Raw genomic sequence first — 26,107 nt, 5'->3', positions numbered from 1 at the left:
GTAGTGATCTTTCAAGAATCACTAGAGTCAGGAATAGTTCCGGAGGACTGGAAAAATGCTAACGTCACTCCACTCTTTAAGAAGGGAGGGAGGCAAAAGAGGAACTTATAGGCCAGTTAGCCTGACTTCAGTGGTTGGTAAGATGTTAGAGTCCATTATTAAGGATGAGGTTTCGGGGTACTTGGAAGCACATGATAAAATAGGCCAAAGTCAGCATGGTTTCCTTGAGGGGAAATCTTGCTTGACAAATCTGTTGGAATTCTTTGAGGACATAACAGGCAGGATAGACAAAGGAGAGTCAGTGGATGTCGTTTACTTGGATTTTCAGAAGGCCTTTGACAAGGTGCTGCACATGAGGCTGTTGAACAAGATAGGAGCCCATGGTATTACAGGAAATGTACTAGTATGGATAGAAGATTGGCTGACTGGCAGAAGGAACAGAGTGGGAATAAAGGGGGCTATTCTGGTTGTTTGCCGGTGACTAGTGGTGTTCCACCGGGGTCGATGTTGGGTCCACTACTTTTCACATTTTATGTTAATGATCTGGATGATGGAATTGATGGCTTTGTGGCCAAGTTTGCGGATGATATGAAGACAGGTGGAGGGTCAGGTAGTATTGAGGAAGCAGGGAGTCTGCAGAAGGACTTGTACAGGTTGTAAGAATGAGCAAGAAAATGGCAGATGGAATACAGCGTAGGTAAGTGGACGGTCATGCACTTTGGTAGAAGGAATAAAGGCACGGACTATTTTCTAAACAGAGAGCGAATTCAGAAATCAGAGGTGCTTGGGAGTCCTAGTGCAGGATTTCCTAAAGGTTAACTTGCAGGTTGAGTTGCTAGTAAGGAAGGCAAATGCAATGTTAGCATTCATTTCGAGAGTAAAAGAATATAAAAACAAGGATGGAATGCTGAGGTTTTATAAGGTGTTTGTCAGACCACATTTGGAGTATTTTGAGCAGTTTTGGGCCCCATATCTAAGGAAAGATGTGCTGGTGTTGGAGACGGTCCAGAGGAGATTTACAAGGATGATCCCAGGAATGAAGGGGTTAATGTACGAAGAGCGTTTGATGGCTCTGGGCCTGTACTTGCTGGAGTTTAGAAGGATGAGGGAGCATCTCATTGAAACCTACCGAATATTGAAAGGCGTGGATAGAGTGGATGTGGAGAGGATGTTTCCAGTAATGGGAGAGTCTGGGATCAGTGGGCACAGCCTCAGAATAGAAGGACGTCCCTTTCGAACAGAAACGAAGAGGAATTTCTTTAGCCAGAGGGTGGTGAATCTGTGAAATTCATTGCCACAAATGGCTGTGGAGGCCAAGTCATTGAGTATATTTAAAGGGGAGGTTGATAAGTTCTTGATTAGTAAGGGCATCAAAGGTTACGGGGAGAAGGCAGGTGAATGGGGTTGAGAAGGAAAATAAATCAGCCATGATTGAATGGCGGAACAGACTCGATGGGCAGAGTGGCCTAATTCTGCTCCTATGTTTTATGGTCTTATGTTCGAGTATAATTGTGAAATAAAAAAGAGACTTCCTTATGTGGCACTTTTCACCCACTTGGAAGAAAAAATGTGGCAATGAATTTGCCCAGAGAAATTTCTCTAAAATGTGTTGGTGACCATTTTGACCAGAACTTTGGAGATATAACTTGTTCACCAGTGAGCATATTGTGGTTATGAACTTGTATTCAGCATCTTGGAATATTACACCAAGACTTTTACCACCATATCCATGTGAAATAGTGGTTGAGGTATTGGTTTAATGTCTCAAGGTGCAGAGTACAAGTTTGTTTGTGAAATTCCAATGTCAGGCCCATCTTTGAAGCAAGCATCAAGGTGACACTTGTTCAGGCCAGGACTGCAGACGGAGCAAAAAGGTTGCAGGTAGAACAAATGAGGTGTTTGTTTGGAAGCTCCTAATAATTGCTTATAAAGCAACAGTGGCGACGATTTTGAAATTGAGAAATGCTAGGTGAGGGTAAAGATGAATAAGAAAAAGAATAATAAGCCTCTTAAGCGAAGCCTTTTCTCCCCTGAGTTCAGGTAACTTGGGTATCAAGTTCTGGTAGCACAATGGTAGGAGATATGATGAGCAGCACCTAAAACTACACAATTTCACGGTGGTAGAATCAGGATCATCATTTAGAAATCTGCTGGTATTACATTTATGGATCTGATATTGGGATTCAGAATCCCTATGATGTCCTCATGTCATACACAGGCTCACTTGAGTGAAAAGTATAAAGGGAGAATATCAATAAGCACGTTGCCCTTAATGGAGACAAAAAGGTACAGATGTGTGAAACTAAAAAGAAGTGAAGGACGTTAAATGAAAGATTTATTTAATATGCAGAAATGAAAAAGAAACTTTTTCAACAAGTCAAAACATAACTGTTGTTTGACTGGTAAACTAAATGTCTGTCACTCCACTCACATACTGAAATCAGAGGTATTCAACGTGCTAACAGTGCAAATTGTCTTAGTTTTGCATTTTACATCATCGTTATGGGCCCATCTCATTCAAAGCACTCAAACCTCAAATTCCATTGATGACAGAGTCTCAGACAATTATATTCCTTCAGGTTAACTTGCAGCGATGACCATTCCAAATAGTCTTGTTCTCCTTTTGACCTCTCTTCAATGAGTTGGAAGATGGGAGTACTCCCAATACCTAGAAGTTGCCTGATAACAGTGATGATGGTGGTCTCTGACAACCCAAAGGCTGTTTATGCCATTTCTGTATCATATGAGCAGCTTGAAATAGTCTGAGATGGCAATTGTTAGCAATGTATCAATTTTTGTGACAAATTTTCTTCATAACAAGTTCAAAAATGCCCATATCATGGAATCAAACTTCCTTCCTTCCGCCTTCTCTATGCTGACATCAAGGTCTCCAGTCTAATTAAACATTATATTAGATGTAAATTAAAATATTGCCCGAACCATATACTGACACCTTTACTGCCCCTGCAGTAAAAGTTATAATGACTTCCACAGTGACAACTGTCCTGTGGATATCTTATCGTGAATCCTGTAACACACTGAGGTCGGTTCTGACCAAAAATGTTGTCATTTCAAATTGCTTTGTTCTCGCTTTGACCTCTCTGCAAGGAGTTAGATGATGGCAATATTCGCAGTATCTTGATACTGCTTGACAACTGTGATAGTAGCTACTTTTAGGGAGAACTTGGTCTGTACTGTGCAATCTGAACACAGGTGGGCAGAGATGAAGAGACCAGGCATTCTTACCTGAAAACTTGCAAACCTGGGATAGAGACATACATTTGCAAGTTTGCCATTATGTGGCACAGTGATACAGTTAGTACAGCTGCTGTCTCACAGCTCCTGCAAGCCATGTTTAATCCTGACCTCCGGTGCTGTCTGTGTAGAGTTTGCACATTCTCCCTGTGAGCACATGGGTTTCCCCCGGGTGTTTCCATTGCCTCCCATGTCCCAAAAACATGCAGGTAGTTAGGTTAATTGGTCACTGTAAATTGCCTCCAGAGTGTAAATGAGGGGTAAAACCTTGGAGGGGGATGTTGATGTGGGGGAGAATAAAATGGGATAGGATAGAATTACTGTAAATGGGTGCTTAATGGGTGACATGTATTTAGTGGATCAAAGGGTCGGTTTCCGTGCCATATCTCTCTCTGACTTCATGACTCTGAATGAACATAAATCCTTTTGTTATATGCAACACCATTAATACTCAAACAACTAAGCACTTTCTTTTTTTAAATTGTTATTTATGGGTTTCAAAGGATACAAAGGATATAGTACCTGGCTAAGGGAATACGATATGCGGCTGATATACTCTCCTTCTTGCACTTAACCTAAGGGATTATCACTTTACTTGGATAGTTTAATCTCAAACTACATATTATCAAATTCTAAATTAATCTGGTTGAGAAATCTGGAAAACAATGTGTCATTCTGCAACTCAAATAATAATAAATCCTACAGTATTCAAGGTTATAATTTAGTCTATTTTCTTTAATAGAGCTTTCCAAATATCCCCATATCCCCACATCTTGTGCATCCTTCATTGTCCTGAAATTAGTTTTTTTTTCTCTATTATAAGCCATCGCTGAGTCTGTCTCCACCACGCATCTAGAAAGTGCATTCCAGATTGTAAAATACAAACTGCATAAGTAAATACTCATCTGACTGCAGCCCTTCCCACCCCTACACCCCAGCAAATAACCACCACCAAGATTCTTTTACTAGTTACCACAGAAGAATACAGCACAATACAGGCCCTTCGGCCCACCATATAGTGCCGACCTTCAAACCACTCCAAAGACTATCTAACCCCTTCCTCCCACATATCCCTCTATCCTAAATTCCTCCATATGTTTATCTAACAATCTCTTGAACTTGACCAACATATCAGCCTCCACCACCACCCCAGGCAGCGCATTCCATGCACCAACCACTCTCTGGGTGAAAAACCTCCCTCTGACATCTCCCTTGAACTTCCCACTGATAACCTTAAAGCCATGCCCTCTAGTATTGAGCATTGGTGCCCTGGGAAAGAGGCACTGGCTGTCCACTCTATCTATTCCTCTTAATATTTTGTATAACTCTATCATGTCTCCCCTCATCCTCCTTCTCTCCAATGTGTTCCATGACACTACTGCTTATTTCCCTTCCTTCCATATCCTCTATGCCAGTTTTCTGAGTAAATACTGATGCAAAAAAAAACTGTTTAAGATCTCCCCCATCTCCTGAGGCCCAACACATAGACAACCACTCTGATCTTCCAGGCGACCAATTTTGTCCCTTACTATCCTTTTACTCTTAATATACTTGCAGAAACCCTTTGGGTTTACCCTCACATTATCTGCCAAAGCAACCTCATGTCGTCTTTCTACCTTCCTGATTTCCTTTTTTAGTGTTTTCTTACATTTTCTATACTCTTCAAGTACCTCATTTTGCTCCTAGTTGTCTATACCTGCTATACACCTCTCTCTTTTTCTTAACCAGATCACCAATATCTTTCCCCAACCTCACACCTCCCCTACTCCTCCCCACCACCTCCCCTTCCTCCCCTCCCCCTCCTCCCCCTCTGCTCCCAACCTCCTCCCCCTCCACCCTTCCCTCCTCCCTCTCCCCCCTCCACCACCCTCCCGCCTTCCTCCCTGCCTCCTCCCCCCTCCCCCTCCGCTCCCAACCTCCTCCCCCCTCCACCCTCCCCTCCTCCCTCCTCCACCACCCTCCCCCCTTCCTCCCCACCTCCTCCCCTCCCCTGTCCTCACCCCCTCCTTACCTTAAATGTTGTAACAGAAAAATATGAAACATCAGCTTTGAGTATTGTGGATGTTTTACAACTTTGGAGTGCTGTTCCAAAGTATATTTTGAAAAAGTGGTTCAAGATTTAAATTCAGGAAATAAAAGTAGAGACAACTGAATGAATGAATTGGCACATGTTCAGAGCAGAGGAAGCAATATTATTATTCTTAACATGCATTGTCTATGGAGAGATTCTAGCTTCTGATTGCTTTCCAGGAACTTGTGAAGTACAATGCACACATGTGAATCTTGGATGGGAAAAAGAGTGCTGTTTTATTCCTCACCTTACAATAGCAATTGCATTTCCTCATGTACCACTACTGTAAAGCAGTGTGGCCACACCTTGAGATCATAAAGTTATTATATTAACATAAGTCTGTTTTTCTGTATAATAAATTAGCATACTAATACTAGCCATAAAGTCTCTGATTTAACTTGAGTAGTGCTTACAATGCCAACAGTTATTGTGCATTTCGTTATGCCCTGCTGTTGTTTAGGATCATTGTCGATTTTGATGTGCTGGTTACAGTTTCAATGCAGTTAAATGATTTGCTGGGGATCATAAGAACTAGCCATGTTGTTGTGGAACATATAGTCTAAACAAGTTCAGGACAGTAGTGAACTAATTGAGTGAACGCTAACTTCACAGATCATTTTTACTGATACCAGCTTTTCTTATTCCCAGATTCATGTTCATTTTTTGATCTGCAGAGAGTGATGATGTGAACTACATTCTCTGGAGTTTGAGTCCAGTATTATCTACTCTACCGTGTGAGAAGTGACCACTTTGATGCAGTGCAGAAGATCTATTCAGCTTGTTAGAATGATATCCCATCTTAAGCTTCCAAAATGAGGTGAGAAGTGGGTTGTTGATTGAGGGGTGGGAGCATGGCTGGGTAGAGGGGGATGAGAGATAGAAAGCCTTGATCTAATGAAAGAATCCACGTTTTTATGACCGTAATCACTTTCATGGCAAAGCAAGATTTATATATATACTGTAAATATACTGCTAACAATTGCCCTATGACCATAGGGTTTCTGCCAATGCCAGACTAGAATTTTAAGATGAAGAACAGAAGTCAGCCACATGAGTACACAAACTCCCCAGAATGGACAGTCACCTCCACAGTGATAACTGAGAACACTTCCTGCTATAATGCTAGTGATAAGCTTTACTTTAGTTGCTTACTTCTCACCTATAACCTGAGTGTCAGTCTTGAGTCAGTGGTACACTGTTTGCACCTGGGACAGATGTTTATTCCTACTCCAGAAATTTGAACTCATGTCTTCCCTGAAATATACTCATTGTCAGGAGGGAGTACGGCACTTCCGGAAGTGGCATCCATTGGATGGGAGATTGAACCAACAACCTACCTACAATCTCAGGTGAATGTCAAAATTCCCATGTCACTAATTCAAAAAGAACACAATTTCTTCAATTGGCTTAGTGAATGCTTATCATTGAACCAATACCTCCCAAACAGACTGGATATTACTTGTTATTTGGGGGACAATTCTGTGTGCAAATCGATTGCTGCATTTTGTCACATAACAGTAGTAACCATACTTTAGGTAATACTACATTCACAATTTGAAATGATCGAGGCCATGCACAGTGTTTAACAGTACAAGTGTATTTGTATATAGAGTCACAAAGGATGGAGACAGGCCTTTCAGCCCACTGAGTTGGTGCCGACTATCAAGCATCCATTTTCACTAATCCTACACAAATCCCATTTTATTCTCCCACATTCCAATCAACTCTTCTTGGATCCTACCACTCATCTAAACATTGGAGGCAATTTACAGTGATCAATTAACCCATCAGCCCACACGTCTTTGGAATGTGAGAGACAACTGGAGGACCCGGGGAAACCCACATAGTCATAGGGAGAATATGCAAATTCCTCACAGGCAATACCAGAGATCAGGATTGAAGCTCGGTTACTGGAGCTGAGAGGCAGGGCCACTGTGCCATATCTGTGAAGGACAAAGAAGCAAGAAACAACTAAAGGACAATGCAGCTTTCAAAGATTTATTTTTTTCCCAGAGTAAATGCTCGCAAAATGTGTTCTTATTTGAAAAGTATTCTGATCGGGAATTTCCCCTTTTTCTGTTTAAATTGACCTAGATTTTCTCAGCCCTTTAAGCCAGTGCAATTATTTTGAACATTCTGTTTATTTATAGAGAAAATGACTTTTGTCTCATTATTTCATTAAAGAAAATAATCATTGGCAGAATAGATTGAAGAACTATTGAAAATATATTCTTCTGGCAGGAATTTTTCCAGTGTATTTATGTATTCTCACATGGAGGAGGATTTAGTTGGATTGGGAGGTGTGGATGGATTTGGCAAGAAAATGAAAAAAAAGGACAGTGCTGATGATCCCAGGGTTTGGAGCTGTGAAAAGAAGCTCAGGCAGCTCAATTTGCTCTCATTAGACGAAAGGAGATTGGGGGAGGAATGAATATGATTCAAGTGTTTAAGATTATGAACAACACTGATAAGGTGAAAGCCATAAGATGTCCTTTGTGTCAAGCCAGGAGCAAGGACTTAGCGGGGGGTAGAGGAAAAAGGTCATGATTAGGAGCTTATGAAATCACAAGCTATATGCAGCCTGATTTACTTCTATTTTAAGTTACAAAGAATTATGTAAAAATCTCTGAAATTTGCAGCACACAAACAGGGCGTTGCAGGAATTTATGCTGGATGAGCCTCTTCCTCTCTTTCCTTGTTTAATTCCTCACGTAACAGTATAATTCTTTTCTTATCTTCAGATGCTTATTCAGCTCCTACTTAAATACATCCATCCAAAGTGAGTTCCACACTCCACCAACCTCTGGCTATCGAAGTTTCTTCTGAATTTGCTTTTTGATTTATTGACAGTTATCAAAATTGGCAGCCATTATTTTTGTTGGTTCCTCCTGTTAAAATGTTGCAACCCTGTCTGGTGATTCCATAGTCTGTCAATTTGTTCTAAAGGAGGCAGCAAACTTTTGGGAGGAAGAACAGAATACAAGCTCACTACTCTGCGACAGAGGCACATGACTTTAAATTTGATTGCTTTTGGAGCACTGTGTTGAACAAAGGCCCATTAAGCACATATACATCAATACCTCCATTTGTAACATGCTTAAATTTTAGAGGATGGGGCTTCATGTCCCTGTTGACTTACCTCTGCACTTGTCCCTTTATGGAAAGTTAAACATCTACTTTCACCATCCACTTTTATATTGCACCACAGGGCATCAGTTTGCAAGCTTTCTGACAGTGATTTGATGATATTTCCACTGTTTGGACACATCCATAAAGGACAATTAAAGTAACTGAATCTGGAATTTTGGAGTGAAATGAACTGCAAGGAAAGGAACAAGCTCCTAAAGCTGTAGGGAACTTGCTGAAACAGGTTAAGTGAACTGTTAGAAATAGAGAAGTAACCAAACAGAAGAAGCATACCTGTGGATGGTGTCAGCAAGTGCATTATTTTGACCATACTTCCTGCATTTTAACCACAAATAAAGGGTTTGAGACGTGAGAGCTTTTTTTTTAATGTAGGTGAAACTCAAGATAAACTAGTTCAAGTGTAAAATGTATATTGTATAGAGCTCTGCATAATGGAGAAGAACTTTAAAGTGCCATCCAGTTTTTACAACACAGTAAGGCCCAAGGTAGATCCTGATTTGTGAATTACAATACTGAACAGCTCCATGGATAATGCTGCATCATGTATAAAAACAAGTTGCATTTTCATCTTTATGAGTTGTTTCTCAGTCAGGAGTGATTTCAATCAAAATTTGTCACCAAGCCATGTAAAAGTTAAAGATCTCAGAGGATTGTTACTGTTTAAAGAGATTTATCCAAACGTAAAGTCAGAACTGTGGAAAGGGTTGACCAGCATCTGAAAGTAAAAGGAAAAACATTGGACAACAACATCCATAAATTCTATAGCAATTGCATAGAGGCTGTAGGGCATACCCAGTGATGTCAGACACTCTGTTATGATGGCACTGGGCTGGGCATGCCCAGTAATGCCAGACAGTGTGCTATACCCATCACTTCTGAACGGTATGCACTACAGTCCTTGCTCAATGACACAGGCCTTTATGGGGGTGGGGTGGGGTGGGGTGGGGGGGTGTGGTTAAAGCCAGATTGCATTGGATTTAGAGGGGTCCAACCTCACTTGGGCTTCTGCAGTGAATTCCAATGGTCCATCTTTTTCAAGGTAGGTTCTTCTTTAAACATTCTTCTATTGTGATCAATCCCACACATTTCCAATCTTGGTGACATTGTTGTTGGGCCCTCCTCTGATCTTCTCTCCAAATTCCCAACCAACATGGAGGGCACCAGAGTTGGCAGCATGGGCACCATGGTTAGATTAAATCGTTGGGCTGAAGGGCCTGTATCCATGCTGTGTTGCTCTGTGACTTTCTGACATCTTCAATTCGATTTAACTTGTGATCCTTTCATCTGCCCCTTCTCCCACAATGGTTCTCTTCCCTCTTCCTTCCTCCTGACTCTCTCCTCAGCTCAGCTCAATCAGTCAGAAACCCACATATTCTGTGCTCTCCACACACTGCAATGGCAGAACCTTGCAGAGATTTGTAGTTGTGCAACATGTATTAGGTCCTGTGTGTGATAGAATAACACTGCCAAAGGCCTCACACTAGCCTGGCATAAGACACCACAACACACTACTTTAATGGACTTTCCAGGGGTAATGCAATCATCTCCTCTTGTAAACCCACTCAGCCTGGAAGACCCAAACTAATTTCTTACAGCTAATTATTTTTTAAAAATGTGATGTTTCATTAAACTTAAGGATGGAGAATTTTAAACAATAGTTGTAAACCTTATGTCACTTTGTATACTGGAGTCCAGTTTTATGAATGTTTAAAGTATTTCGTTTAGTCAATGCTAATGGCAGAATGGGAAGAGAGATACTTCATAAGGGAGCACATGATGCCAGAACTGTTGAGATAGGTTGAATGAAGACACATGAATGTACACATACAAGCAAGCACAAGTTTGTTAGGTGTGCAAAATGTAAAGTCTGCACTATAAATGGTGGTATTCTTTACTATATAACTTTTAAATGAGGTGCTAATCAATAAATCACCATCCCAATGCTTTAAAACAAACTTGTGTTTCTTGAGCCTTCAGCTACCAATGTCTTAAAGAGATAAGTGGAAACCAAGCGAGGAGAACTGTAGCTGGTTTTATTCAGATAAGCAGTTCTTTTTGTGTGTACAAAGTAAGTTTGACAGCAAAGTTCCCATAAACTCAAGCCATGTTAACAAATTTGGTAGAAAGATAGTGGCCAAAGTCGTTTTTGTTCTGCAAAAGAAGATAAACGGTATTACACTGCCCGAGTGATGGGCGCTTAAGACAAAAGTCAAAGTCGAGTTTATTGTCACATGCACAAGTACATGTTTGCACAGGTGCAATGAAAAACTTACTTGCACCAGCATCACAGGTACATATAATCATATAAGCAGCATTCACAAGAAAAACATAAATTAAACATAAATTAAAAACAATTTTAGACCATAAGACATAGGAGCAGAATTAGGCCATTTGGCCCATCGAGTCTGCTCCGCCTTTCGATCATGGCTGATTTATTTTCCCTCTCAACCCCATTCTCCTGCCTTCTCCCTGTAACCTTTGACGCCCTTACTAATCAAGAACCTATCAACCTCCACTTTAAATATACCCAATGACTTGGCTATCACAGCCGTCTGTGGCAATGAATTCCACAGATTCACCACCCTCTGGCCAAAGGAATTCCCCCTCATCTCTGTTTCAAAGGGACGCCCTTCTATCCTGAAGCTGTGCCCTCTGGTCCTGGACTCTCCCACTACTGGAAACATCCTCTCCACATCCGCTCTACCCAGGCCTTTCAATATTCGGTAGGTTTCAATGAGATCCACCCTCAATCTTCTAAACTCCAGCAAGTACAGGCCCAGAGCCATCAAATGCTCCTCATACGTTAACCCTTTCATTCCCAGGATCATTCTTGTTAACCTCCTCTGGACCCTCTCCAATGCCAGCACATCCTTCCTTAGATATGGGGCCCAAAACTGCTCACAATGCTCCAAATGGGGTCTGACCTATGCCTTATAAATCCTCAGCATTACATCCTTGCTTTTGTACTCTCGTCCCCTCGAAATGAATGCTAACATTGCATTTGCCTTCCTTACAACTGATTCAACCTGCAAGTTAACCTTTAGGGAATCCTCCCAAGTCCCTTTGCACCTCCGATTTCTGAATTCGCTCCCCGTTTAGAAAATATCTGCGCCTTTATTCCTTCTACCAAAGTGCATGACCGGACACTTCCCTACGCTGTATTCCATCTGCCACTTCTTTGCACATTCTCCCAACCTGTCCAAGTCCTCCTGCAGACTCCCTGCTTCCTCAACCCTACCTGCCCCCCCCATCTATCTTTTTATCATCCACAAACTTGGCCACAAAGCCATCAATTCCATCATCAAGATCATTAACATACGTATAACGTGAAAAGTAGTGGACCCAACACCAACCCCTGTGAACACCACTAGTCATCGGCAGCCAACTAGAATAGCCCCCTTTATTCCCACTCTTTTCCTTCTGTCAGTCAGCCAATCTTCTAGCCATGCTAATACCTTTCCTGTAATACCATGGGCTCCTATCTTGTTCAACAGCCTCATGTGCAGCACCTTGTCAAAGGCCTTCTGAAAATCCAAGTAAATAACATCCACTGACTCTCCTTTATCTATCCTGCCTGTTACTTTGTCAAAAGAATTCCAACAGATTTGTTAAGCAAGATTTCCCCTCAAGGAAACCACGCTGACTTCGGCCTACTTTATCATGTGCTTCCAAGTACCCTGAAACCTCATCCTTAATAATGAACTCTAACATCTTACCAACCACTGAAGTCAGGCTAACTGGCCAATAATTTCCGGTCTTTTTGCCTCCCTCCCTTCTTAAAGAGTGGAGTGATGTTAGCATTTTTCCAGTCCTCTGGAACCATTCCTGACTCTAGTGATTCTTGAAAGATCACTACTAATGCCTCCACAATTTCTTCAGCTACATCTTTCAGAACCCTGGAGTGTAGTCCATCTGGTCCATGTGAGTTATCCACCTTCAGACCTTTCAGCTTCCCAAGCACCTTCTCCTTAGTAATAGCATCTACACTCACTTCTGCCCCCTGATTCTCTTGAATTTCTGGCATGTTGTTGGTGTCTTCCACAGTGAAGACTGAAGTAAAATACTTATTCAGTTTGTACACCATTTCTTTGTTCCCCATTACTACCTCTCCAATGTCATTTCCCAGCAGTCTGATGTCCACTCTTGCCTCTCTTTTACTCATTATATATCGGAAAAAGCTTTTGGTATCCTCTTTTATATTATTGGCAAGCTTACCTTCATATTTTATCTTTTTTCCCTTATTGCTTTTTTTAGTTGCCTTCTGATGGTTTTAAAAAGCTTCCCAATCCTCTAGCTTCCCACTAATTTTTGCAATATTGTATGCCCTCTTTTTTGCTTTTATGCTGTCTTTGACTTTCCTCGTCAGCCACGGTTGCCTCATCCTCCCTTTAGAGTGCTTCTTCTTCTTTGGGATGAACTGATCCTGCATCTTCCACTCATGACTGTGTGGCCAGATTCTGCTCTAACTCCATCTACAAGTTTGCAGATGATACCATCGTTGTAGGCCGTATCTCAAACAGTGATGAATGGGAGTGCAGGAAGGAGATAGAGAACTTAGTGGACTGGTGTCATGACAACAACCTTTCCCTCAATGTCAACAAAACTAAAGAGACTTCAGGAAAGGGGGCGGTGTACATACACCTGTCTACATCAATGGTGCTGAGGTCGAGAGGGTTGATAGCTTCAAGTTCCTGGGAGTGAACATCACCAACAACCTGTCCTGGACAAACCACGAGGATGCCATGGCCAAGAAAGCTCACCAGCGCCTCTACTTCCTCAGGAGGCTAAAGAAACTTGGTTTGTCCCCTTTGACTCTCACTAACATTTACTGATGCACCATAGAAAGCATCCTATCAGGATGTATCACGGCTTGGTATGGCAAACACTCTGCCTAAGACCGCAAGAAACTGCAGAGAGTTGAGGACGCAGCCCAGTGCATCACGGACACCAGTCTCCCCTCCTTGGACTCTGTCTTTACCTCTCATTGTCTTGGTGAAGCAGCTAGCATAATCAAAGACCCCACCCACCCAGGACATTCTCTCTTCTCTCCTCTTCCATTGGGTAAAAGATACAGTTGCCTGAGGGCACATACCACCACACTTAAGGACAGCTTCTACCCCGCTGTGATAAGACTATTGAACAGTTCCCTTATACAATGAGATGGACTATGACCTCATGACCTCACGATCTACCTTGTTGTGATCTTGCACCTTATTGCACTGCATTTTCTCTGTAGCTGTGACACTTTACTCTGTACTGTTCTTTTTTACCTGTACTACATCAACGCACTCTGTACTGACTTGAAGTAACTGCACTGTGTAATGAATTGACCTGTAAGATCGGTTTGTAAGACAAGTTTTTCACTGTACCTCGGTACAAGTGATAATAATAAACCAATACCAATATCCCAGAAACTCCTACCATTGCTGCTCTACCATCATCCCTGCTAGGGTCCCCTTCCAATCAACTTTGACCAGCTCTTTTCTCATGCCTCTGTAGTTACCTTTACTCAACTATAATACTGATCCATCCGATTTTAACTTCTTCATCTCAAATTGCAGGCTGAATTCTATCATATTCTGATCACCGTAATTTGAGAGGAAGAAGTTAAAATTAGATGTATCAGTATTACGGGTTCCTTTACCTTAAGCTCCCTAATCAAATCTGGTTCACTGCACAACACCAAATCCAGAATTCCCTTTTCCCCCATTGGGCTTGACCACAAGCTGTACTAAAAAGCCATCTCGTAGGCATTCTACAAATTCCTTCTCTTGGGATCCAGTACCAACCTGATTTTCCCAGTCTACCTACATATTGAAATCCCCCATGACCATTGTAACTTTGCCCTTTTTACATGCTTTTTCTATCTCCTGTTGTAATTGAACCCCACGTCCTGGCTACTATTTGGAGGCCTGTATACATCTCCCAACAGGTTCTTTTTACCCTTGCAGTTTCTTAACTCTACCCACAAGGATTGTACATCTTTTGATCCTATACCACTTCTTTCTAAGGATTTGATTACATTTTTTACCAACAGAGCCAGCCCACCCCCTCTGCCCACCTGCCTGTCCTTTCGATAGGATGTGCATTCTCGGATGTTTAGCTCCCAGCTGCGATCTTCTTTCAACCACGACTCAGTGATGCCCACAGCATCATACCTGCCAATTTCTAACTGCGCTATAAACTCATCTACCTTATTTTGTATACTGTGTGCATTCAAATATAATACCTTCAGTCCTGTATTCACCACCCTTCTTCTCAAATTTGTCTCCATGTTGCCATGTTCCAATTTTTTCAAGAAAGAGCATAGTTAGAACAAATAAAACAAAGTCTGTTTTAGTGCAAAGTGATCAAAGTGGTCATAGTGTTGCTAGACTCTAGTGATCTTGTGCTGGTTGGTTCAAAAACCAAATGATTGAAGGGAAGTATCACAGGCACATAGCATCAGATAAGCAGCATTCACAAGAAAAACATAAATTAAACATAATTAATACACAATTATTACAAGAAAGAACACAATTAGAACAAAACAAAGTCCATTTTAGTGCAAAGTGATCAAAGAGGTCACAGTATTGCTAAACTGCAGTGATTAGGGTTTTGCCAGTTGGTTCAAGAACCAAATGGTTGAAGGGAAGTAACTGTTCTTGAACCTGGTGGTGTGGGACTTCAGGCTTCTGTACCTCCTGCCCGATGGTAGCTGTGAGAAGATGGCATGGCTCGGATGGTGGGGATGTTTGATGATGGATGTTGCCTTCTTGAGGCAGCGCCTCCTATAGATACTACCGATGGTGGGGAGGGATGTGACTGTGATGTATTGGGCTGAGTCCACTACTCTCTGCAGTTTCTTACGTCTCTGCGCATTCAAATTGTCATACCAGACTGTGATGCAACCAGTCAGGATACTTTCAAGAGTACATCTGGAGAAGTTGTTAGAGTGTTCGGTGACAAAAGGTTGGGGGTGGGAAGGGGCATCCATAACAATGAAGTGTAAGAAGATATTTCAGAGATTGTCCAGGGAAGGTACCACAATCCATGTTTTCACATTTTGCTTAACAGAAAAAAGTTCAGCAAAGTGTTTAACCTCGTTTTCATGATTTTTTTCCAAACATTCTGGAGCTGTTGATATTTTCCTGAGAACCAAGGAGAGCAGGGAGACTGATATTTCTGTCTTTCTGGTACTTTAGTAAAGAGGATATATTAAGTAACAGGAATAAGATAAGATATCCTTATTAGTCACATGTACATCGAAACACACAGTGAAATGCATCTTTTTGCATAGAGTGTTCTGGGGGCAGCCCGCAAGTGTCGCCACACTTCCAGCACCAACATAGCATGCCCACAACTTCCTAAGCCGTATGTCTTTGGAATGTGGGAGGAAACCAGAGCACCCGGAGGAAACCCATGCAGACACGGGGAGAACATACAAACTCCTTACAGACAGTGGCAGGAATTGAACCCAGGTCGCTGAATCAAGTGTTTGGGTATATTGTGTAGAGTACTGGCTTGATCAACCAACTGGCCTTTCCTCAATACAATTATTCTTATATTAGTCACATTATAATTGGATATTGCCAAGCACTTCACTAACTCTCAGGATAATATTCCAGCACTTGTTGCCCTTAATGGCAGCCACTATTGATCTTAATGTGATTCTGTCCCAAAAGGCCTGTTACAACATGCTTTAATGCATGTGTCAACTTGAAATCCGTTCAAAGGGATACAGTGTTAATTAGATTTGTGAAAAAGATACAATAAAACTGTTTAATACACAGTAAAATGTTAATGAAATCCCCAGGAGAATAAGCATTTGATGAGTTAATTATTTATCTCATCATTAATACATGGTCAAGCCAGAAAGAGCAAAAATAGGATGCAGCCATAGTATTAAATCCCAGCAAACAAGCAGCAGTCTGTTAAAGATCAAATTCTTAATAAATTTGATAATACTGATTATGATTTTCAAGAGACAACCAACTGTCCACCTGTGCTTCTGGCTATGTTACTCACTTGTGCTGGACAATGCAACACAGTGACTGCTGTAGTGTCATTTTAGCACATATGGGATGACACATATATTCGTGAGATATAGAGTAAATGGCAGAGCCACATTAAAAAGATTCTATCATGCAATTACCCTGAGAGAGGGAAAAAAAAATCAAAGGAGATCATCCTAACTTTTGATGATCATCCAAAATGGGAGAAATTCCATCAGCCAGCGATGTTACATCTTACGTAATTATCTTCACACAAAATTAACATCGCCCAAATAGCTCAAAACCATCTAAATTTCATATATAAATTAATTGTGTAGTAATATGAAGAAATCACTGAATTTATTGGATTAATTGGAAAGTGAAGTAAATTCCTTGGTATGCAAAGAACTGCAATTTGTGATATTATTATGACTGTTTATTCTTAGTAATACAGTGGTTCGGTCTTCACTTGCACCTCACTAAAACATTTACAATACAAGGTTTAGATGCGTATATATTCCAATATTTCAATAATACTTAGTCAAGCCGGGAGAAATTGGTGTTTAGATATCAGTGGCAACACTTTCCAAACTGAGTCATGAAATTCCTGAGTTAAGTCCTATTCAAAAAGCTTGAGCATATCATATAAAACTGAAACAGAAAATGTTGAAAATGCACAGCAGGTCAGATAGCATCTGTGGAGAGAAAGACCTTGCACCACACTTGACCAGTTCTGACACAAGCAGGAAAAGCTAGTTATCTGAAATTGCTAAATTCAATATTGAGCCCTGAGTGTTTAGCTGGAAATTAGATGTTTTTCTTGAGCTTACAATGGGTTTCATTGATTCCTCAGAATTCAATACTGAATTTGACAATTTCACATAACCTGCTTTTCCTGTTTGTGTCAAAACGAGCTAGTTCTGATGTAATGTCATCCACTTGTAACATTAACTCTGTGTTTTCTCTCAGATGCCACCTGATCTGCTGAGTATTTCCAGCATTCTCCTTTACTCCAGATTTCTAGCAACTCCTGAGTTCTGCATCTCACTATTCAAACATTTTTTTCTTTTTATTACAATCATTCATCTCTGTCCATTTACACTCCTGCAACGGATCATTTATGATTAATTAACCTTATTCATTCACACTCAGATGGAACCAGCAGCATTTGTGTCACCTGCAAAATCCTGATCTCTACCTTAACACAGACGTTCCTGTTGTTGTCTCCACCCCTCCCACTCTCTGCAACTAAAAACGATTTTTCTTCACTTTTCTTGTTCTGATGAGTGGTCTTCAACCTAATACATCAACTCTGTGTTTCTCTCCACAAATGCTGCCTGACCTGCAGAGTATCTCTGACCTGCAGAGTATCTCTGGCATGTCCAGTTTTGTTTTATTTCAGATTTTCAGTGTATGTTTTTTTTGCTTTTTGACTTGTCTAGGTTAATATTTTACTGCAGTACTGAGGGGAGGCTGGACTTTCAAAGTTGCCACCTTTTGGGTAAAGTGTTAAGCTGCACCTTATGTGCCCTCATAAGTGGCTGTAAGAGAGCTGGTTGCATTATATGAAGCAGACTAGTGATATTCTCATATTTGTATTCAACACCACCAGCAATAGATTATCGTCTTATATGCAGAATGCAGATGGAGGTTCTATAGGAAACCAGGAATATTGTCCAGCTTGCATCCAGTTTCTGCATTAGGGCACTGCACTGCCAAAGTCAGAGATGCTCTAGTGCATCTGATTCTCGCTTCACTGCTGAGCTCACCACCGAGTCCAGCACCAGTTCGGATAGTTCTGAGCTGAGAACCCACAAACTCTTTGCATCTGGCCCCTCAATTTTACACCAATGACCCAGTTATTCAAATAGCTCACTGGCCTTCATTTTAAAACCAAGTTCAGGTTAAATGCTTACATATTTAGGTTTTTAATTTATTTGCAATAGCTCAATGTACTTCTAACTAAAGTTTTCATCTATTTAAACTGGTTTTACATGTCCTGGAATATCAGAGCCAATTAAAGATTGGGGATATGTCTTCAGCAGCAACAAGCTGTCAAAGGCTATCAGGGTCGTGATAGGAGCAAAGTCTCAGGTTCTGCTGCCTAGGCTTGGCTGCCATTTGTGGCCTGCTCCAACTTGTGGTTGAATCACAGCAGGAAGGCCCCCAGTACAATGGATTTCAGGGGTGCCATAGCAGGTAAGTGTCACTTCAGGATCAGCTTGGGGGCTGCCTGCAGACAGCAAGTCAGATCAAGCACAATCCAGTCAATTTGACACCTGACACCGGCCTTGGCTCATTTGGTAGCACTCTGATCTCTCTGGTCTCTGATCCAGAAGATGATGATTTCAAGACCCACTCCAATGGAATGAGCACAGAAACTTCTCAGCTGAGACATTGATCTAATACTGAGGAACATATGTACCATCAGAGGCATAGCCATTTGAATGGAACATTGAACTGAGATCCTCCTGCTCTTTCGGGTGAACATCCCACTACTTTGAGTTTCCTATCACTTTTCTTCAATGGTCCAGTCAACATTTAACCCCACACTACATAGTAAAACAGATTATCCATTCACTTTCACATTGTGGCTTTGCCAGCTCGCTGTGTGTAAATTGGCTGGTGTGCTTCTTTAATAACAACATCATAAGTACTTTGCTGACTGTAAAACACTGTGGGAAGTTGTGAAGAGTGGTGCATAAATGCATGTCATTCTTTCCTTCAGTGAAAGAGATTCTTGTCTTCATAAACAACTTCAACTCAGTGTCAGTTCGATTCATTTGGTATTATCGTCTTGCCTGAGTCAGATAAATTGTCAGCTGTGGTTTATATCTCAGCCCACTAGAGAATTCAGTGGAAAGCACAGGCTGACACTTCACTGTAGACTTGAGGAAGTGCTGCACTTTCAGGTGAAATGTTAAACAAAGCTTGAATATATTTGTTCAGCTGGATGGAAACAAAATCTCATGGCACTATTCAGAGAAGATCATTGTAATTCACCCAGTGTCCTGGTTAAAATTTCTCAATACCACCACCAAAAGCAGATAGTGTTTTGCTGTTTGTGGATGCTATTTGTGAGCAACAATAACACTTTGATTATAAAATGCAATGAGGTGCCCTGGGTACATAATAAGCCACTAAATACTTGGAAACTCTTTTTTCAATTGCCATCAGTTCATCAAGCTATACAGTGGCATTGTCACACAATGCTGCATTATCGCTGGTAGATGCTTCGCTCAATAATAGGAAGACACAAATGAGGAGCAAGATGCAAGTAAGATTGCTTCTGCAAGAATACAACAATTATTTACAGGAAGTTAAGGGAATATCCCATCACCTGTTCAAAGAACTAATCTGCTTGAAGTATTGGTCTGAGCTGTTTATCTACAATGACCAACTACTGTTATCTGCTACATCTCTTTAACATAAAATCTCAATATGTTATAGTTTTCAGACACCTACATTAGACATCTCCTGCAGCTCAAGTCCATTGTTGATGGCACTTCCAATGGATTGTAAGAAAGGCTGGATTAAATAGAGGAAGAATGAACTCATGTATTCTTAGCCGCAGGCTGTATCTCAGCAAATGTATCTCCTACAATGGAATGCTAAAAAGAATATATAATAATTAAAAACAATAAACAAAGATTGCCACAAATGGAAAACAAGTTTGTTCAGTATTTAAATGTTTTAGTATCATGTGGGAACATACATTTCAATTGACAAGTCTGACCATCTAGATTTTTGTTTAGTTTTCAGCATTTGTAGCCAAATATCAACAACTTGGATAATGGGCAAAGCTCCCCTTTGCACTGGAGCAGCACACAAAGGAGCTGGAGGAACTCAGTGGGTCAGGCAGCCTCTATGGAAGGAAATGGACAGTCAACGTTGCGGGTCGAGATGATCCCCACAGTGTCATCACTAATAACAGAGGGAGGGACATTAAAAATAAGACCCAATCTGATTTGAGGCAAGTCGTGGTAGATTTTAAGCAGAGTTGGTTCAATTTAGATGTAAATGGCTAAACTTTAGGTGAACTACTGTGGTCCTTGTAATGAGGGTGTTCACACAGTGTGGTTCAGTGGGGAGGACCAGGACTTCAACCCAGCAATGATTAAGAAATGGTGATATCTTTGCAAGTCAGGAGGTTTTGTGATCAAAAGGAACTCAGAGTTTCTGGGTTTGGGAAGTGCTGTTAGAGTAGCCTGGGTGGGTAGCTGCAAGCCATTTTGTTGATAAGTACGTACTGTGGCCACAATGTACCAGTGGTGAAGAAATGAATGCTTGGAGATGGGTATGAGTATAGTGGACTTCTCTTTCCTGAATTATGTTAAACTTCTTGAGTGTTATTTGAGTTGCATTCAAGTTGTATTCCTTTGCACTCTAAATTGTGGTGGAAAAAATTTAGAGTTTCAGGAGATAGAATCACTCACTGCAGAATACCCAGCCTTTGACTATTCTTGCAACTACGGTATTTATGAGGTTGGACCATTTCAGTTTTGAATCAATGGTATTGGTATTAGTTTATTATTGTCACTTATACTGAGGTACAGTGTCTTGCATACCGATCGTACAGCTCAATTCATTACACAGTGCAGTTACATTGAGTTAGTACAGAGTGCATTGAGGTAGTACAGGTAAAAACAATAACAATACAGAGTAAAGTGTCACAGCTACAGAGAAAGTGCAGTGCAGGTAGACAATAAGGTGCAGGTTCCCAACAAGGTAGATCGTGAGGTCAGAGTCCATCCCATCGCATAAGGGAACCGTTCAATAATCTTATCACAGTGGGATAGAAGCTGTCCTTGAGCCTGGTGGTATGTGCCCTCAGGCTCCTGCATCTTCTACCTGATGGAAGAGGAGAGAAGAGAGGATGACCCGGTGGGGTCTTTGATTATGCTGGCTGCTTCACCAAGGCAACGAGAGGTAAAGACAGAGTCCAAGGAGGGGAGGCTGGTCACCCCTAGGATGTTGATAATGGAGAACTCAGCAACAGTAATGCATTAAATATCAAAGGATTGGTGCTTAGACATTCTCCTGTTGGGGATGGTCTTTGCTATGAATGCTATTTGTCATTTATCAGCCCATGCCTGAATGTTATCGGGGTTTTGCTGCATGCAGTCATGGCCTTCTTCATTTATTGAAGAGTTGCAAATGGAATTGAACATTGTGCAGACATCAGCAAATATGCACGCTTCTGGCCTTGTGGTGGAAGAAAAGTGCTGAAGCAACTGAAGATCATTGGACTTAGGGCACTGCCTACGTCTCACAGAAGAATAATTTTTGGGGCAACTTGCTGGATAATTACTGTGAAATAAGACTGGGTAACCTCAACTGAACTGAACTGAATTCATTGGTTTCACTTGAAGTACAAGGTGTTCTCAAATGTCAGTTATCAAAATGTTCAATAAAAGGACCATATCCAGGAACCATAATAACAAAAAATACTTAGTATCAGCTTTTCCTGATTACATCAATAAATGAACAATGATACAACACAGAAGGAAGCCATTTAGCTCATCATGCTGTTGAAAGAGCTATCAGTCCCCATTACATTATTTCTGTCGATGTTTTCATTGCTAAGCCTTTTGCTATTGGATATGGACTCTCTTTATTTATGCTATCAAAATCTTCCATGATAGTGAATTCCTCTAGTAGGTCTCTCCCTGTCCTTTACTGATCAGAACACCAACTTCCCCAATCTACACAACTGAATCCAGCATCCAGGCTACCTTTCTAGTGAATCCCCTGTACATCAGTTCCTGACCTTGAGATATTTCCCAAAGTGAGCTATTCAAAATTGGACATAACACTCTAGATGGGAACCAGATAAGAATTTATAAATGTTTAGCATAAATTCTCTACTTTTTACTCTATGTTTATAAAGCAAATGATCCCATATGACTGGATGGCAGCAAATGTGTGCCCCCTTCTCAAGAAAAGCAGCAGGGAAAAGCCTGTAACTATAGACCTGTGATCCTAACATCAGTGACAGGGAAGATACTGGGAAAAACTGAGGGAGGGGATAAATTATCTAATGGAAAGTCAAGAACTAATCAGAGAGAGCCAACTGGCTTTGTCAAGGACAGATCCTGTCTGACCAATCTGATTGAATTCTATGAAGAGGTAACAAAGTGAGGGCAGGGCAGCAGATGTGATTTACATGGACTTTAGTAAAACCTTTGACAAGGTCCCACATGGGAGACTGGTTCAAAAAAATTAGGGCCCATGGGATCCAGGCCAAGTTGGTTCAGAAGTGACTTGGATGAGGATGTGAGAGGCAAGATCAATAAGTTCACGGCGGCACGGTAGCATAGTGGTTAACACGACGCTATTACAGCGCCAGCGATCGGGGTTCGATTCCCGTCGCTGTCTGTAAGGAGTTTGTACGTTCTCTCGTGTCTGAGTGGGTTTCCTCCTGGTGCTCCGGTTTCCTCTCACACTGCAAAGACGTACAGGTAGGTTAATTTGGGTTTAAAATGGGTGGCGTGGGCTCGTTGGGCCAGAAGGGCCTGTTACCACGCTGTAAATAAAATTTTTTAAAAAATTTTAAAAAAGATTGTCAAGGTTGTTGATAGTGTAGAATGTAGTCTTAGGCTGCAGAGAGATATTGATATGTAGGTGAAATGAACTGAAAAATGGCAAATGGAGTTCAATCCAGAAAATATGAGATGATGAGGCTAAGACATACACCATGAATGGGAATGTCTTAGGGAGTATTGTAGAACTGGGGGACATTGCAGTACAAGTCCATAGATCATTGAAGATGGCAACGAGCAAAGATTCGTGGTAAGGAAGACGTACAGCATACCTTCATTGATCGGAGCATTAAATATAAAAGAATGTTATGCTCCATCTCTATAAAACCTTGGTCAGACCTCAGCTGCAGTTCTGGTCACCAAGGTATAGGAAGGATGTGATAGCACTGAAGAGGGTGCAGAAGAGATTCACCAGGATGTTACCTGGGATGGACCTTTTCAGTTATGAGAGACTGGAGGAGCTAGGCCAGTTCTCCTATGAGCAGAGGAGGTTACGAGAGTACATGACTGAGATACATTAAATTATTGAGCAGTACAGATTGGGTAGACTGCAAAATACTTTTTCCCATATCAGAGGTAGCTAAAACTAGAGGACATTTGTTTAGGGTAAGGAGGAAGAGTTTTAGAGGGATATGAGGGGGAACTTCTTCACTCAGATAGTGGTACGTACCTGGAATGAGAGAGTGACTGAAGCTGGGTGGTTGACAGAATTTAACAAGTGTCTAGAAGAGCATTTGAGTCACTTTAGCAAAGAAGACTAGAGACCAAGTGCTGGGCAATGGGATTAATATGGAAAGGTGCCCACTAGTCAGTGTGAATGAGCTGGGCTGAATGGCCTGTTTCCATGCTGTACAGTTCTATGTTTCTATGATTCATATGTTCTTTTTTGCAAATGGATTGCTCAACCTATCCTCCTACTTTTAAAGGTTTCTGTACAAATGCACCCAGATCTCTCTGTTTCTGAAACACTTTCAAATGTGTACAATTCAATTCATGAATTTCCATTCCTTATTCTTATCCAACTACATTACCACAAACTTCCCTGTTTTAAATCACAAATACCATACATCTGCCCATGTTTCCAGATTCTCAAAGTCCTCCAGAAATACGTTACCATTGTTATATTTACGACATTCCCCAATTTCAAATCATCTGCAGTCTCTGAAATTGTGCCATATTTACCCAAGTCCAAGGCATTAATATGTAAAATAATAGTTGTCCTGATGTTGATCTCTGGGGAACATTAGTATTACTTCCCTTCAGTGTGTTAAATAACTAGTTTTGCTTTCTATCCCTTAGCTTAATTTGTATTCACTGTACTTTTAATCCAATGGGTAGCATTTTTTTAACAAGTCTATTATGTGACATTTTTTCAGACACTACTTTCATCAAGCCCCTCTGTTACTTTGTCCAGTTACTCAAATTTTGCCTTCAACAAATCTCTGCTGGCTGATGCTTCCCAAATGACAATGTTGTCTCAATTATTGTTGAGACTGGAGATGCTGGAATCTGGAGCAACAAACAATCTGCTGCAGGAATTTGACGGGTTGATCAGCATCTGGGGAGGAGAAAGGAATTGTCAACATTTTGGGTTGAAACCCTGCGTCTGAAATTATTGTTTCTGATTGGCAGTGCAGGATTTTCTCCTTTTAATGAACTACAGTGTAACATATCCTCCAGGCCCCTGCCACTCCGATATCTAAAGAAAATATAGGTGGTGCTGGGAGGACTACCATTCAATGGACATCCCTAATTGCCACTGAATTAGGTGGCTGGCTGAGCCATTACAGAGGGAAGAGTCAGCCTCATTGCTGTGGGTATGGGCGAGACCATGTAAGAGTGGTTGATTTATTTCTCCAAGTGACATTGGTGAACCAGATGTTTGTTTTATGACAACCCAGTGGTTTAGCTGTCACTATTTCCAGATTTGTTTTATTACTTGAATTTAAGTTCCATATGTGAGATTTAAACTCTTGTCCCCAGATCAGAAGTCTAGGGCTCTGGATACTAGTCCACTGTCTATACTACTGGTAATATATCTTCAACCATGGAATACACATAGTCTTTTTTCTGTTCCTATGTGCGTGCGTGCGTGCGTGCGTGCGTGCGTGTGTGTGTGTGTGTCTATGTGTTTACATTGCGATCCTCATGAAATCATAGAGACATACAGCACTGAAACAGGCCCTTTGGCCCACCAAGTCCTCACCAACCATCAACCACCCATTTGCACTAATCATACATTTTTTTATCCAGCTCTTATTTCTAATCAACTGCCCTCAGATTCTACCACTCACCTACACGACAGGGGCAACTTCCAGTTGACATTTAACCTACCAAACTGCATGTCTTTGGGATATGGGAGCAAACCGGAGCACCCAGAGGAAACCCACATGGTCACAGCGATAATATACGAACTCCAAACAGACAGCTCCCGATGTGAGGATTGAACCTGGGTCTCTGGCACTGTGAAGCAGCAGCTCTGCTAGCTGAGCCACTATGCTACCCTTGTTCCTATTGAATAACAGGGTCATGTGGTGTCCCAGCTTCTCAAACAATTTAACAATTTTGCATACAGACTGGAACATACACTTTGCAGTAAGTTTTAAAATCTCAACATTTTAGTTAGTGTGTGATCTTGCAAGTAAACCTTACTTATTTGGGATGGGATATAGATACTCACCATATCTCAGGGCATTCATAAAGACAGAGAAGATTCACCAGAATGCTGAGATGATTGAGGTATATAAAATTATGAGGGGTATAGGAAAGGTAGGCTGCAGGAAACGTTTTCCTATATCAGATGTAGGTAAAGCTAGAGGACATAGATTTAGGGTAAGGACTAAGGGATTTAGAAAGGATCTCAGGGGGACATTTTTCATCCAGACAGAATCAGAATCAGATTTGTTATCGCTGGCTTATGACGTGAAATTTGTTGTTCTGCAGCAGCATTGCAGTGCAAAGACATAAAATTACGATAATTTACAAAATAAATAAATAGTGCAAAGAAAAAGGAATAATAATGTCTTTGTATTGTCTTTGAGTTCATGGACCATTCAGAAATCTGATGGCGAAGGGAAAGAAGTTGTTCCTGAATCATTGAGTGTGGGACTTCAGGCTCC

Source organism: Pristis pectinata, chromosome 6 (genome assembly GCF_009764475.1).
Source record: "Pristis pectinata isolate sPriPec2 chromosome 6, sPriPec2.1.pri, whole genome shotgun sequence".
Classification (NCBI taxonomy): domain Eukaryota; kingdom Metazoa; phylum Chordata; class Chondrichthyes; order Rhinopristiformes; family Pristidae; genus Pristis; species Pristis pectinata.
Note: the sequence above shows the minus strand (reverse complement) of the source record.